Genomic DNA, 16,168 nt, shown 5'->3' on the forward strand with positions numbered 1-16,168 from the left:
ATACTACGGAAGTTTGCAGACCTTACTAAATTGAGAGGAGCTACTGATTTCCTCAAACATAGAGAGACCCTGCAGAGTGATCTTGACACATGAAAGCACATCACCAATTGCACCAAATGCACCAAACGCACAACCACCAGCGCTAGATTCTATACCTAGGACAAAGCAATCCTTGACCTATGTAAAGACTGACTGGAGGACGAGAGGTTGGACAGCAGCCCTGCAGAAAGGGATTTGGGTTTCTGGTTGACAGCAAGTTGAATCTGAGTCAGCAGTGTGCCTCAGCAGCCAAAAGGGCCAACTGTACCCCAGGGTCCATCGGATCCAGCACTGCCACCAGGCAACAGGTGGGGTTACCCCATTGTGTTCTGTGCTGTGTGGCCTCATCTTGAGCACTGCATGCAAGTCTAGGTGCCACAATATAAGGACATAGAACTAGCAGAGTATTTAAAGGAGAGCTATGAAGACTGTAAAGGATCAAAAGGACACAATATGTGCAGAGTGGCTGCGGTCCCCGGGTTTGCTCAGCCCAGAGCAGAGGAGGCTGACGGGTGGCCTCACAGGGAGCAGAGGGGCAGCATTGAGCTCTGCTCTCTGGTGACAGCGACAGGACCTGAGGGAACAGCATGGAACTGCGACAGGGGAGGGTCACATTGGGAGTTAGAAAGAAGTTCTTAACTGGTGGGCAGTGAGCATGAAACAGGCTGCCCAGGGCTGTGGTCATGGTTCCAAGCTGCTGAAGTTCAAGGAGTAATTGGACAATGGCCTGAATTTTGGGTGGCCCTGTGTGGAGCTAGATGCCAGACTCCATGATCCTTGTGAGCCCCTTTCAGTGCAGATCATTCTATGATTTTATATCTTAAAAGCCTCTGGTGCTGCTCAGCCTTTCAATCAGCTCCAGCTGTGCTCTCACCAACACTAAGAAAGGGGGGAGGACCACCTCTCTCAATCTGCACTCAATAGTTTGCCTAATGCAGCCAACAACAGTATTAGACTTCTTTGCTGCAAACATATGGCGGATATTCATGTGTGCCCTGATGTGCACCAAGATCGCCAGGTCCTTTTCTGCAGAACAGCTTTATAGGTGGGTGGCCTCCAGCACAGACAGGTGCCTGGGGTTGTTCCTCCCCATGTACAGGACTACACGAGGCTCCTGTCAGATCATTTCTCCAGACTGACAAGGGCCTTCCAAAAGACAGAACAACCCTTTGGTCTATGAACCATTCCCATTCCAGTTTTGTGTTCTCTGCAGTTGTGCTGAGGGTGCACATGTTTGATCACCCAGGTCAGTAGCGAAGGTGGTAAACAGCACTGACCCTGTTTTTGAGCCCTGGAGTATACCATTAGTGATTGAACTGCAGCTGGACTTTACATCGCTGATGACAACCCACCAAGCAGTTCAGCCGGTTTCTAGTCCCCCATGCTGTCCACTTGTATGTAACTTTTCAGTCTGTCTATGATGATTATATGGGAAACAGTGCTGAAAACCCCACAAAAGTTGAGATGACATTCACACTGCTGCCATAATCCACCAAGCCATCACAGAATCATAGAATCACTCAGCTTGGAAAAGTCAAACCACAACCTAACCATGCTACCCTAACTAACAACCCTCCACTAAACCATGTCTGTGAACACCACATCCGAACGGTTTCTAAACACATCTAGGGATGGTGACTCAACTGGATCCCTAGGGAGACTATTCCAGGGATCCATCACACCACAGAAGGTGGATTAAGCATGATTTCTCCTTTATGAATCCATGCTATGCCAACAATGCCTAACAAGCTACTAGTCCTTCACACTTGGAAATTATTCTAGCTTCTGTTCTTCATCTTTTCCAAAATAAACATTTCTGTATCTATAGAAACACACATACCCATTAGTAGCTGCAGTAGTAGCTATAATAACTGGGATGTACTCAAAGCAACTAAGAATCTCAAGTCACTCCTTAAACAAACTACTTATTCCAGCTACACACTGAAACAACAGGGCTTCTTTTTTCTCTGACAAGTGGATCTAAACTTGTAGTAACATTGTTGCAGCTGTAGCGACTGAATGAACTCAGAGAAGAAACAAAAATACTCTCCTCAACATCCCAAACATGCCTAACTGTTGGGAAAAGTCAAGTTTATCAGGCATATGTCTGACAACCATGCCTTTTAAGAATTTTTCTCACCTTTAAATAAAGCACTTTGTTAAACACATCCTCCCTAGTTTTATTCCCACATTCTGTCAAGTTCCTGACAGTAGTAGTTCCTGTTCTCAGATTCCTTGGGCTCCCAAAAATAGAGACATGAGGAACTGCAGGGAGTACCTTCTCTGCGTTTTTTCCTTAACTTCTTTCAACTTCTGTCTTCCCTGCAGACTGCACTGTCATGACACACACTGTGTTAAAAAGTGCCTTCAATAAAAATAGGGTTTTGCACTGAACATCCTTTCTTGCCCAATACATATACCCAGAAAGTACGCATCCCTTCAACCACTAAAAATTCATCAAAAACCTTTGGCCGGTAAAGAGGTGATACAGTATTCCAAAAACCCAACCAATTTTAAAGGTTTCCACATACTGGATAAAATGGGAAATGCGTGGCTAAATGGTACATCAGCCTTGCAAGCCTTACAGAAATGTGTGGGTGCCCAACTTTTTGCCTTGCCTGAATCACACTGAGTGAAGAGGAATTGTTTTGGACAGCATACATGTAGGTTGTTCCAGAAGTAATGCCTCCCATTTTTTCCAAGGGAAATACAATCACTAGAAATAACACAATAACGCTATTTGATAGAGCAAATTCTTTGCCTAAAACACTATTCTTCCACATAGTCACCACCATTAGTTCTGTACTTCAGCAGCAATGAACAAGAGTCTGCATGCTGCACTCATAAAAATCTGTACTAGTGGAGATGATTCACTGTTGCAGTTGTTACTGCTGAAAAGCCTCACCATGCTCACAGCCACTGGTCGGTCTCTAGAAACGTGTTGATGAAAGTCAATAGGTGCCATTTTTTCCTCATGGAAGAATTCAGTGACACACCTTTGCTTCCATATGCACTTCCATGTCAGATGCCCTTTCATCTCATGTCAGATTCTGTCAGACTGCCCCTCTGCTGCCATCTGTCACTCAGCAACAACATGTAATGGGACATCGGTGGGAAGGTGTATGGGAACTGCTGAATCACAGCCTGAACCTCTGACTGATCACCTGAGGCGAGCAATGAGTCAGCCACAGGCACACAGGTAAAGGCAATTCACCTGGGCTGCCGGAAGGGATGGAGCCTGGCTCCACCTCTCCTAGACTCAATTAAGAGCTGACTACTAGTAGGGAAGGATCTCTTCTGGAGATCCCTCCTCTCAAGTTTTGCAGCAAGCCCAGGATAGTGGTAAGCTTTCTATCTATTCTCTTTTTGTTATTATAACCTGTTTTGCCAAACTCTCTTGTTTATTTCATAATTATAAGATCTTTATATTCATTGAATATACAGAAGATGCAGTCCCTACTACCCTACCGCTAACATCTTCCTTGACATTGTGAGCCAGCGTCATAAAATGGGAGGCATTACCTTCAGAGGAGCCTCTGTGAAATACGTACTGTAGTAAATGTATAGAAAATAACAAATCCTATATTATTTTTTAACTCTTTATTGAAACATAAAAAGCAGCAAAACCATAAAACTTGTGGGTTACGTGACCTTGCTTCTGTGAAACTAATACATCACTCTGGTTTGATGGCAGTGACTGCAATTTGTAGTGAGCTCTCAAGGTATACATCAGATTTCTGATGAAATTTTTCTCCTCCTGTGCTTCACCCTTGCAAAGTTGTTCACAAATGCATATACTGCCCAAAAGCAGTGACGTGAATGAGGCATGGCTGTGAAGTGAGAGGTATTTCTTTCTGAAGACTAGTAGAGAGACACGGTCACATTTTTTTGATTGCAACTCTACACATATCATCTGAAAGTTGGCAGGTAATGTATTTATGCCAAATGAAAATGAAGTCACAAATAAGCCAAAAAATGATATATTTTTTTGCAATTTTGAAATGCATTCTCAAATTCCTTTATCGAATTGGAAAGAACAGCTGAATACTTTTTGCTGTTCACAGGGCTGCATTTAGTGAATCAAAGCTCATAACCTTACTGGCCATGACTTGGGCTGGCACAGCACTGCCCCCCATGCCCTGGTTTCAGCCCAAATGGGACTCGCAGCACATTGAGGTTTGGTTGGTGCTTAAGGCTAGGCTGCTCAGTGGGAAGAGCTGCTGCCATGATGGTGCTGGGCACTGCCAGCTGGGCTGGGCTGCAGCTGATTGGACATGCCTGCAGTAATGGCAGGCTGCAGTTGTGGTTTTATACCATATTACACATCTGACTAAGTGCTTCAAACACAAGCTGTGGCATAACACTGAACTAGAAGAGCAGATTACAACATGAATCCTGGCTTCTTTCAACAATTTAGTGATGTACTGCCAAAAAAAAAAAAAAAAAAAAAAGTCAATTTTAAAAGCCATGTTGTACACTTGGCCAGGGCATGTCTACTATGCTTCTGATAGACCAAGGATGATTGCCTAACAATAGTTTCTAGGATATTAATAGTCGTTGCAGTGAGCTGGTTGACTAAAATATTTTAAACAAATTTGGACGCATTCCCAATAAGATTATAACAATTTCCAGGCAGCTGTAACCTTAGGCCAACACTAGTTGACAGCATCCATTTAAAAACTCTTTCACACTTGTGCAAAGTTAAATCAACTTGGCACTCTTTCTGGTAGCCAATTGTCTCCTTAAAGTATGAGCCCTATTCATTCCATTGAATTGCTGCATTAAGGGGACAGTTGGCTGGCATGGGGAGGTTTGGGCTGATTGACAATGTGCTTTAGTCACAAAGAAGTTGCAGCAAGAGTTTCTAAAAACCAAAAAGCAGTTAAGACTGTGAATAAATGAAGCTAGCTGAAGACGACAAAAGTACAGGATGTTTCCGGGAAGAAGCTGGTGGTTCAATAAACTTCCTATCTATGACTAATCCTAAAGCTCCTTTTCTGTCTTGCTTTGTAAATTTAGTACCTCAAACACTCCAGTGAATTTCTGTTTATCACTTAACTCCACACCAGCTAAATATTGCAAAAGCGGTTAGGATTTGTGGAATTTTTATTTTTGCAGAGCAGCAAAAGCTTAAATAGGTAAGATCTGCATTCATCCCATTGATGGGATTTTATTTTGCATGTGAAATGTTAATAAAAGAACGTTGAAGAGCATTTAAATACTCATTCTAAAGAGATTACAATGTTCCAACCATTCTTTCCTTTGTGAAGCTTCAAAGACACAATACAAGAAAGCCATGGAGTGCTTGGGCCAAAACAGTCCCGGAGACTGTTGAATTTATTCATGATCCCAAGAGATACTAGAAGCATTGAAAGAAGAATTTGATACACTAAATTGACATATGATACATTTTACAAGTGTAACACGGATTACATAAGTAATCACTATATTCGAGTTGAATTATCAACTGATGATACTTCCTTCCCTGTGTACACAATGCAGATACCATTGCGAAAAGCAAAAAAAAAAAAAAAAAAAAAGCCAAAGACGCTGCTGTCTGCTATAGAAATCCGCGAATTACTCAGAATACCCCTGACACAGACTCGTATTCAGCCCAGCTTTTGGTGTAAATGAATTTCCTTCTCCCCACCTATCCCAGCAAGATCCCCAGAAGCGCCCGCAACCTGGTGCTGCAGCAACAGGAAGCAAGTGAAAATAAACTAAGCCCCCCCAAGCATTTACAACTTGCAATAAAAAGCACATCGAATTTAAATTGTATGTAGTTACTGAAAAGGCAGAGAGCTTAAACATTTGCTAACGGAGAAGTGCTCGAGTTTTCTCCTCCTGATTCCCACATAATGCAAGAAAATACTTCATAAACAAGTTCTGGCTTTCAGGTGCTAAAGCATTAGTGCTGTAAAGTATTGGTAGTCAAAAGTAAGTGACGTTTTAAACTATTCAACCATACTATCTAACCGGAAAAAGGTAAAAGCCTCTTTGATTCAACTGCTAAATCAGCCTAGTTGTTTGAGACAGCAGATCCTATTTCACTGCTTGTAAAGGAAGGCCACACTTCTCTGCCTTCATTTTACACTCCAGAGAAGTCTACCCTCAATACAGTTGCCTCCACTTACCCCTATGGACAATTTGGTCCTTTTATGTAAAGCTAATCCAGCTCACCTTGAAGTCAAGAGGAATTCTGCACTTGACTTCAATGTGGAAAGAGATCAGGCCCTAAAACAGCAAAACTAAGATTATCTGTGGATGAAAAACAGATTCAGATTTCTCTACTGCCTAAATACCTAAATACCAAACAAACAAAAAAACCTCACCCAAACACACAACTGATTCAATGAACAATTCAATAATGGGGAAAAAAAAAAAAAAGTCATATTTCTATTTCGGTTTAAAGCTTATGAAAAGTTACTTATCACTGCAAAATTTGAAAAAAATTCCATTTGAATTTCTGACAGCAGAACGGTACCATTTAATGCACCCCGCCTTGTCTTTCTAGTTTCACAGGAACTGATTAAAAAAAACTAAATCCATCAAGTCTAAGAACTAGATTAAGAGAAGCAACAGATTAACTGCATGGTTTCCAAGCTACAATAACTCATGCAACAATAATGCTTAGAACTTTCCCCACTTCCCATCAGTACAGTTTGGGTTTCCTTAAAAATCTCCACGCTGTCATTAGTCCACTGGCTCAAAAGTTTTGGCAGGTTACTCCATCAGTCTGAATGATTTGATTCAGACTATTTGAATTATTTGGTCGCCTGTGTACACTACACAGCATCTAATGCAGTAATGTTAACTTTTGAGTATTCATGTAAGAGCAAAAGGAAAGTATAATTGATCTGTACAGACAAATTCAGTCAGATACTAGCTGACTACACACTGAAAAGTTACCTCTCTGATCGCATTTATTTTTTACTTTTTTTTTTATTAAGAATTTAAAGTAGACAAATACATATATTTAACTATAACATATATTTATAGTGACTTCACTGATAAGAGAAATAATAGTAAATTTACGGTTAGGAAAATCAATATTAAAACCAACTTTTTTTTCCAATTAGCTGCCAAGATCTTAAGCAAATTCAAACTAGGCAGAGTTCATTTGTAACCACGCTGAAGTAGAATTTGAATACCTACATGCCTTAACTAAAATATTTTATTACAAATGTACAGGATTTCCACTCAAATTAATATTATAAAATATTGGTTCACTAAAATCTGAGATACTTTTAGTCAATACATAATCAAAAGAGGAGTGATTTTTGTTTATATTTTCAAAGAAAAAGAACTTCAGTATTAGAACCATTCATTCTCACATTTTAGAGTCTTTGGTGAGCAAAAATGGTTAACAAAGTAAAGCTAACATTCCTTTTTGTAAATAAATCCATAAAATCTAATATGTTTGCCATTTACAATGATCACCTTCTACAACCTTATCTGAAAGTTAAAATACTTGTAACTTGCACATTAAAATATAACACAAGTTATTTATGAGAATTTCAAGCACAATTTCCATTCAAATGCCATTAAACATAAAATGGGAAGAAAAAACCTATTTTGTGAGTAAACTGGAATTTCACTGCTTAACAAATCTATACATACCTTAAAGGAGCCTCTAGGACATTTTATTATTGCATTAAACAACATGCACAGAAAATCCATGCCACTGGCAACAAGCTAGCAAGATTAGCACCAACCCTAGCATGTAGTTACAGTCTACGTATTTCACTGACTAGGAAGACTCAACCTCATTCTCTGGGAAAAGAACTAAGAAGCAGAAGTCTAAAATTAAGCTAAAGTAATTATTTAAAATAACCATACACAATCAAGATGTCATGTTTGTTAACAGAAGTCAGTTTACATATTGCCCTGTATTAGTTTGGACATGGTTTTACCAGGTACGCACCCAATGTAAATAGTATTCAGATGGTATATCAGACTTAGGCTAGAGATAGAACAAATGTAATCCAAAAGTGTTAGCTTTGTACAAACAAGTCTCACATTCCTCAGGAAGTAAGTTTTCATCTATAAACTACCACTTCTCTCTTTTTTTGTGTATCATAATAGCCTGAACCAATTAGCTCTATGGCACATGAGCTAAGAAATACTTCCTTCCATTTGTCTTATTTCAGCAGTTAAGAATTCAGTTAAAAAACTCAGAATGAAAAAAAAAAAATAAATCCATTCTCTTATTTTTCCCACCACTCAGAATATTAATACAACTCCCCCTTACATTTCAGGCTTGAAAAAACGTGGCTGCTGTGAAAAGCAATTTTACTCAGGACGATTTCCACTGACAAGCAGTAAAAGCTCAGAAATTGTCTTGGTTTTCCCTACTCTTTCCTTCATCTGCATTTTTTTTCCCAGAAGTAACAACATTTTACCTTATACCATATACATTCCCAATTAGAGTATTTAATTTTACCATGAAGAAAGAATTAAATACGGGTGTTTACAATGAGAGTAATATATTTCTCTTTCTCTCTCCAATACATGTTTTTCAGTTAGGTACAGATGATCTGATCTAGTTAGACAAATCCCTTTCTCTCTTTGCTTTCAGGACTTTCTAATTGTATTAATACACAATCTACCTAGAATGTATAGGGGGGATGGAGAGGAATAAAAAACAAACAAAACAAGCAGAAAGCATACATCACATGTTTCAGAAACCAGAAAGAACACGTGCTTTAAAATACCACTGCTGGAAGAAAACCTGAATACTCTGTATTTGAAATAGGCAGAATCTGAACCATCATCTGGTGTCGAAAGAACCTTCTGAAATTTTCCCCTTTAACTGAAGTTTCAAAACTTTTATTTGAGACATTATTATTTCTCAGATCAGGATAAATTCTCAATAATAATAATGATATTTTTGGTTTAGTTGGTCTTCTGGTCTGATTCACAGCAGCTATTCTTTCAGTAGGCTTTACTGAGTACGAGCATCAAAGAGGAAAAGCACTGTTAAGATTTAAGGTAAGAATAAACCACCACAAAACCCAACAAATCCAAGCCTTCCATTGTCACGCACTATAGGACAGCCTTCTTAACAGTGATGCAGAATTCACCTTGGTTTGTCATTACACAAAGTAGAGAATGGCCTTCATTATACAGATGTTGCTTAAGCCTTACTTAAATTAGCATTAGGAAACAAAACAATCTGTTTTTTCATTTGTCACTTAAATATTGCAAGACTTCATATTTAGTGAAACTATCCAGAGGCATATAAGATGTGCTTTCTGCTTTGTTATAGCACCAAAGTAAGTCTGCACCTACGAAGAAAAGAGAACTACTTGAAATGAAATCAGAGCTAAGCAGAAATAATGAATGCTGTATATCCTTAAAAACAAGCCAACAAACAAAACTTTAACCAGAAGTAGTAAAACATTTTGCCCACACATTCTGTTTTCTGCTCAAAAAATTAAGAGAAAAGAGAGATGAAACATTCACTGCCATATGCTTTCTTCCCATTCCCTCTCACCTTAATTTAGTCATTATGTGTATACAAAAAACACACCTTTAAGGAATGTTAGAATTTGAAGTTTGCTACAAGGTTTGGTGCAAATTTTTCATTTTTAGGCTGTATAAAACAGCCTAGGTTTGGAGAGCACCCTGAATATATTTCAGACCTGCGTTTCACGATCCTTAATTCTGTTTCTCACACACTAACCTAGAGAAACTTTGCTCTGAAACACAGTAAATTTTGTCTTTAATATGCTCCCATTTGGTAAGCACTAAGATAAGGTTTTAATCCCAAACTGCAGACATTCAGAAAAATAGTAATCAGAATCAAAGTGAAGAAAGGAGACACAAGAAACCTGAAAAATACAATAATAACTTTACTGATTTATAGTTTATACTACATAGTTATCCTTTACTTATATATGCTTACTATAGTTATACTTCACTTATAGTTTTTACTTTACAGTAAAAAACAGACCTTGTTTATCTTCAGATCTCCTTTCTCAACTATACAACAGCTTTTCGAAACTAACATTTTTTGGCTAATCTGTGGGAAAAAAAAACACCAACAAGAAACAGGCAAAAGTATCTTTTGAATACCAGAACATTGCCTATACATTAATTTTGTATTCATTTTTCAGTGAAGCTTGTTTTGAACAGAGAGTTAAGTATTTCTCCGTTCTGATGCACACATCAGTAAATAACATCTACTGAAATAACACCTAGGAATCAGCCCAGAAGACCACCTAAACCAAATAATCAGAAGTCCATCACCAGTCTCCACAGCCCAAGACAGCAAACAGTATAGGCCATATGAATCAAGAAAGCCTGCACCACAGAGAGCATCGCCAGCAACTTCCAATTTCTGGACACTGGGGTAGATTCTGACAAAAGAGAATAGTTGTGTTGAACAAATGGGTTGGCAAAGGCAATCAGAAATACAAAGAGTACAGAGAAATACAGAAAGGTAGAGCAATCTGTACACAAGAGCTTGGGAGGCTTCTTATTTATTATTGCTTTGTGGTTACAAGTGTAGGTTGCGATCTTAGTTTCCAATAAAACGTTCTTGAAAAGCAAGAGACTGCTACATGAAATTCAGGCTTATTTTTTCCAACTCCAAGCATAAACATTAATTTTGTTATCTAACCATGCTTAAAAATAGCTTATTAACAAAGAATTGTTCAGTATTAATTTGTTTTATGTCTTCACCTGGCTGACTGCCAAAACAGTATAAAACTGCACAACTGCAACACACAAGAGATTCAGAGCACCCTCTAATTACTCTTTAAATACCCTCACATAAGCACTGTCTTTTCCTACAACTTGCGAGGGTGAAGAAATTTTTGAAACCTTTAGCATAGGTCTGTATTTAATTCCCGACAGTGCACTTCATAAGCAGAGTAGAAGCATCTGCTGAACTAAAGATAAGCATTCGGAGCTGGACTGAACATAAGCATGTCCTCTGCTACTACCACTGTTTTGCTGTGGGGCCACTGATCCTGGCAAGCATACCTGAGACCTGAATGCATTTATGCTCTGTCATTCACATCACAAGTAAAACACCTGTACTGTCTCGTTTTTACAAGATTAGGAGGTGCTTTGGGCACATGCGAACAAAGGACATGAACCCCACTGAAGTCTTCCAATATGAAGACTGACTTTAAATATCACATTAACACCACAAAACTGGAAGTTTCCCCAAAAACACGATGAAGGCCCTGACCTACACAGATTGACTCATGCAAGTGTATTTACTCAACAACTTCACTGTCAATGGAAGCAAATTAAGTCATCTACTTTTCTAAGCCTAGCTTACCTCAACCTAAAATCTGAACAGAAAGGATGGCTCAAATCTTCTTAAGAATCTTTTAATTTCTTCAGGCTTCTCTAGACTACTGGTGTGAAGAAAACCACAGAAACATGCATCTTAAGCCACAGAAGTTTCACTTCCTCCTGAAGTACCCGTTTGAACGGCAACCTATCTGAAGTTCAGTAGCACCATTAGAATCCAATTACGTCAACATTTGAGACACTAATAGATATCAGTATTGATTACATCTTACACAATACTACTAAAATAACATTAGTCCTACAAAACTAAAAGATAAAATAGAGTCAGGACCAGCCAAAAACATCATCTAATTCCACATGCAGCAACCTAGAGTACTCAAGGAGCTGAAAAAAAGATAATGTCAGTCTGAGGTTTTAGCGGTCATTACTTCCCCTGCACTCTCCTGCTATCCTACGCCATTACCTAAGACTACAGCCAAGAAAAAAATCAAAACAAAACCCCACCCTCAGTGATAATGGTCAACACAGCCCACACTCTGCTCACTGAGGATCCCTACTGCAGCACCCTGCTTGGCTGCAGGGCTCAGGTAAAAGCCAAGAGGGGAAGTCCTCAGCTCAGGGACACATTGCAGCTGAGCACAGCTTTGGTTTATTGGCCTCCAAGAAGAGTGAGATGTGGTGCATCACATCTGCCTGAAGTGACAACAGAAAGGGATGCTTAGTATTTCCATTTCTATTTCCAGCTATCCTTCACATTTAAAGAATATGTACTTAAACCTGAAGAGAACAAAACTCATGCACAAGTAATAAGTTTTGCTCACTTTAACACTACCATCACTACAATTTCTATCTCCAATCTTGAAATCAGCCATGTGTGTTAACTTTACCCAAGGGTGCAGTCCCTCTCACTTCTGTAACTTGCCTCGGTGCTGATTCGTGCTTTGAAGCATTGGCACTACTGAGAACAAATCCTGTTCCCATAGGTAGAAATGGCAGTAAGAATGACCTCCTAAAAACTAAAATTAAACCTGTCCTACAGTTAGCTGACAGCATTTTCTCAATGATACATTTTCCCCTTCAGCATACAATGCCAATTTCACCAGTTTGCTACAATAATCTGGGAACTGATAACATGACCTGGAACCCTATAGCTCTAAATCATTGCTTCCAGTGCAGCCCAGGATTGCAGTGATTGAGAGAAGTTACCATATGGTAACTGTAAAGCAGTTTGTATTCAAGAAGTATTATTTTTTTTAAAGTGGCTGCTACATCATAAAACCCATCACTGTAAAACAGCACCCTACTAGTTCTTCAAGAACAAAAACTAAAAGAAATGCAGAGAATGACCTATCTTCTCATAGCCCAAGATCGTTCCTCCAGGTAAAAATTAAGCCCCATTTTTTTGTTTTAGAAACTACATTTCTCTCTCAGCACTGAGTCTATTCTGTCAACTATCATAGGACTTCAGTGCTAGAAGCACAATACCTCTCAGAAGGGTTTCTCAGAAGCCACAGCCTATGCATGGAAGGCACCCTGTCCACAGTTGGTTGCTTAATATGACGTAGCACAATAATTTCTTGAAGTATTCTTTGTGTTAATACCAATGTCAGTTTTAAAATTAACATAAATGTAGCTTACTCAAACTGTGTTCAAAGGAGAGAAAAGTTTGATCCACATAGTGGATAAAGATGAAAGAATGCGTTTCTTTTAGCTAACGGTCTGAACATGAGGAATTATATGTGAAAACACACTGCTTTTGTCCACAGGCAGAACACACAGGAAAGTAAAACTGTGCAGCTCCCATGTTCTTAAAGCAAACTTTGGCCACATGAACTGACATGAGCCACAACATGGACATGCACATCCCTGTCATGTGACAACAGGCATTTCTCAGTGAATACAGTTTCTTCTGGAGTTGCAGGAAGTATGTCAGTCTCAGAATAAAGAATATTCCTCCAGAGAGGATGAGTATTGATAAAAATCTAAATTACATGTTGCAATTTTCTGAGAAACAATTCTGTTGCACAGTGTACAGCACACCAAAGATTTATTAAGTATGATTTTATGATATTTCTCTATTTCAAATAAACTGGCAATTCCAATACACTTTTAATATCATTCAATTGTTTCATTTACTATCTAGCAGTTCCCTGGATACATTAAAAACAAATCAATCAATAAAAAACCCTCTTCATATCATGAAATACAGATCAAAGCTACCTGGGGCTCACTCTCATTCCAAAGGTAGCTCTCCAGATTCCAAATAACAATACCAGGATCCAAAAATTAGAAAGTTTTTAATAAGTGCACAAGTAGCCCTGTGAGCAGCAAAACCAGGGAAGTCTGACTTCCTGCATCAATTTCCAGCTTGACAGAAATGATTATGTGAACTCTCCGTTGCGCAGATTAAGAGCTCTTTCCTACCTAACTTCCTTAATTTTAGAAATTTCATAGAAATATTCCACCTGGGAGACCTCTGCTGCCAAATGTGTTTGAGATTGGCTGACAGCTGGAAGACTTACATACGACAAGCACGCAGATGTTGTGGTTGCACTTGAGCTCCTCTTCCTGAGGAAATAAAGCTAACAAAACCCGTGGAATAAAATAATCATAGGGAAGTACTGCTACCAACCAAAGCCGCAGTCTCACGTTTGTATCATGTTTTTTTGTCCTTTGAAATCCACCACAGTCCCTCTCAGCACCACTCCCACTGTTCGTGCCACAAAGATACCTTATCCTTAGATTAACCCTTGCACTCCAGCTGCACAGAGCACCCAGATTCACATGCATATTTAGTAAGAACATCCTAGAGCTAAATTTACAAATGTGCATAGGAAGCACCGGTGTAAGTGTGAGGCTTTCCTGCTCAACCTACTGTAGGGAACCTGCTTTAGCAGGGGGTTGGACCCAATGATTTTCAGAGGTGCCTTCCAATTCTATGATTCTGTATTCTGTTTTGTCAGCTTGAAAGGAACAATTCTTACACTTATATCAAGTCTGCAGTAACACTGAGTTATGGCAATGCTGTACATCACACACTGCAAATGTAACCAACAACACAACTTAATTGTAAACCTCTTCCTAGTCATACCTTTCAAAAATGAAAGAGAAGGCTCCAAAGTAAGCTTTTTTTTATCTTGCTTTCTTGACTAAAGGTCAATTTTGCTTGCAAAACTTTACTGAAATTTCATTCAGCTGTCTATGAACTATTAAGAGAAATACAACACACTTCCCTTGGCAACACGCTCCACGTTCTAAACCACTTGGGGACCATTCCGCCCATTTAAGTGCATTCAAATATGTTTTTAACTAATGCTACCCTCTGCTTTGGCTCAAATGCAGCAGGTAGGCCTGGAAAAACTTCCTCAACTTCTGCGAGGGTCAGACACGTTCACACCCCACTTACTCCCGATACAAAGTGGCACATACGTGCCACATCAGGCATCTGGAAGGTCCCATCTTGAAACAAACGCAATAAATCCACGTTCTTCAAGCCGTGCAAGAGAGAAAGAAAACGAGCAGCCGTCCTCCTGCACATAACTTCACACGCAGAAAGTTGTTGCACTGTAGGAATCGGGCTTTACATCAATTGTATTTTTTTTTTTTTCCTAAATCGCCAGGAACACGACGGGCATTGACGAAGTGTTATGATGGCACATTTAAATTAATGACTCAGAAATTTAAAGCAGTCGCGTTCCTGCTAGGTGGAGCGATACCGAGTCGAGCACCGAACGAAAAACAGCAGATAACGACACACGCGCGGCCGAGCGAGAGCCGAGGCGGGAACGCGTTTCCTGCGCTCCGTCCCTCGGCCCCAGCGCCGCTCCAGCAGCGCCCGGAGCCGGCGCGGCCATCGCCGGTCGGGGCGGCGCGCAGCCATCCCCGACGCTCCGAGCCCCCCGCGGGGCCGGGCAGAAAGTTGCGGAGAAAGTTTGCGCGAAGGGGCCGAGGTCCCCACCCGGGGGTGGGGGCGAGGCGAGCGGCCCCGAGGGGAGAGGCCGGGGGCGGGCGCGGGCGGCCGGGGCCTAGCGCTCAGCCGGGCGCCGCCGCCGCCGCCATCGCGGCCGCCTCTCCCGCGGGGCGGGGGGGTGGGGGGACGGGGCCGCGGCCGGGTGCTCACCTGCCCGTCCTCAGTGGCGCGGGTGGGAGAAGGAGGGGGAGAGGGAAGGAAGCGGGGCCCCCCCCGCTCCTCCCGGAGCCGCGGCGACCCGGGGAGGGAAGGGGGGGAGGAGGGGAAGGGAGGAGGGAAAAGGAGCAGGAGGAGGGAGCCGGGCGCTCCGGTGCGTGCGAGGAGCCGGAGCCTGGCGGCGGGAGGAGGAGACTCCCCGCCCCTACGGCCGGGCTCTCCGGCGGGCACCTCCGGCCCCTCCTCCGCCGCGCTCCGCCTCGCCCCGCTGCCCGCGGGCGCCCGGGTGAGGCGCGGCGAAGCTCCCCGCCCGATCAGAGGCCGCGGGGAGGAGCCGGGCGGACCCCTCCTCGGCGGCGCCGCGCACCGAGCCAACATGGTGGCGGCCGCGGCCCCGGCCGCGAGGGGCAGCCCACGATCGGGGCCTTTCGGGGAGATTTGCCAGAGCCCGGCTGCCTTCCCCCTACTTGACGCCTTTCAGGTGTGTGACTTCAGCTCTGAGCTCTTCCGCCTGCCGTGGGAAAGGTGTGGAGAAATTACTCTTCCCCCGCGCAGCGGGGGATGTCCAGGCTTGGTGTGTGGTGGGTTTGAGTCAGACAGGTACATCCCGTTGGTCTCAGTGCCAGAGGTCAGCGTCGCGTGTTTGAAAAAGAAAAGTTGGGTTTGTGTCGATGGACTTCAAGATAAAGGTCCTTCAAATGCAGTTACAGTCTTCTGAGGTCATCTTTCAGAAGT

At 41.5% G+C, this 16,168-nt stretch overlaps 1 protein-coding gene across 2 annotated transcripts in view; it reads right to left on the reverse strand.

Annotated features, from left to right (window-relative positions):
* YES1 (YES proto-oncogene 1, Src family tyrosine kinase) overlaps positions 1-15,597 on the reverse strand; it is a 53,063-nt gene extending 37,466 nt beyond the window's left edge. For both annotated transcript variants that reach the window (XM_042839758.1, XM_042839759.1), the window contains exon 1: positions 15,428-15,597. The gene's annotated coding sequence lies outside the window, so the exon portion shown is untranslated. The remainder of the gene's footprint in view (positions 1-15,427) is intronic.
* Positions 15,598-16,168: the final 571 nt, after the last annotated feature.

The sequence above is a fragment of the Centrocercus urophasianus genome, unplaced genomic scaffold, assembly GCF_019232065.1.
Source record: "Centrocercus urophasianus isolate 14NV4802_14NV808 unplaced genomic scaffold, USGS_Curo_1.0 seq_11, whole genome shotgun sequence".
NCBI classification, from domain to species: Eukaryota; Metazoa; Chordata; class Aves; order Galliformes; family Phasianidae; genus Centrocercus; species Centrocercus urophasianus.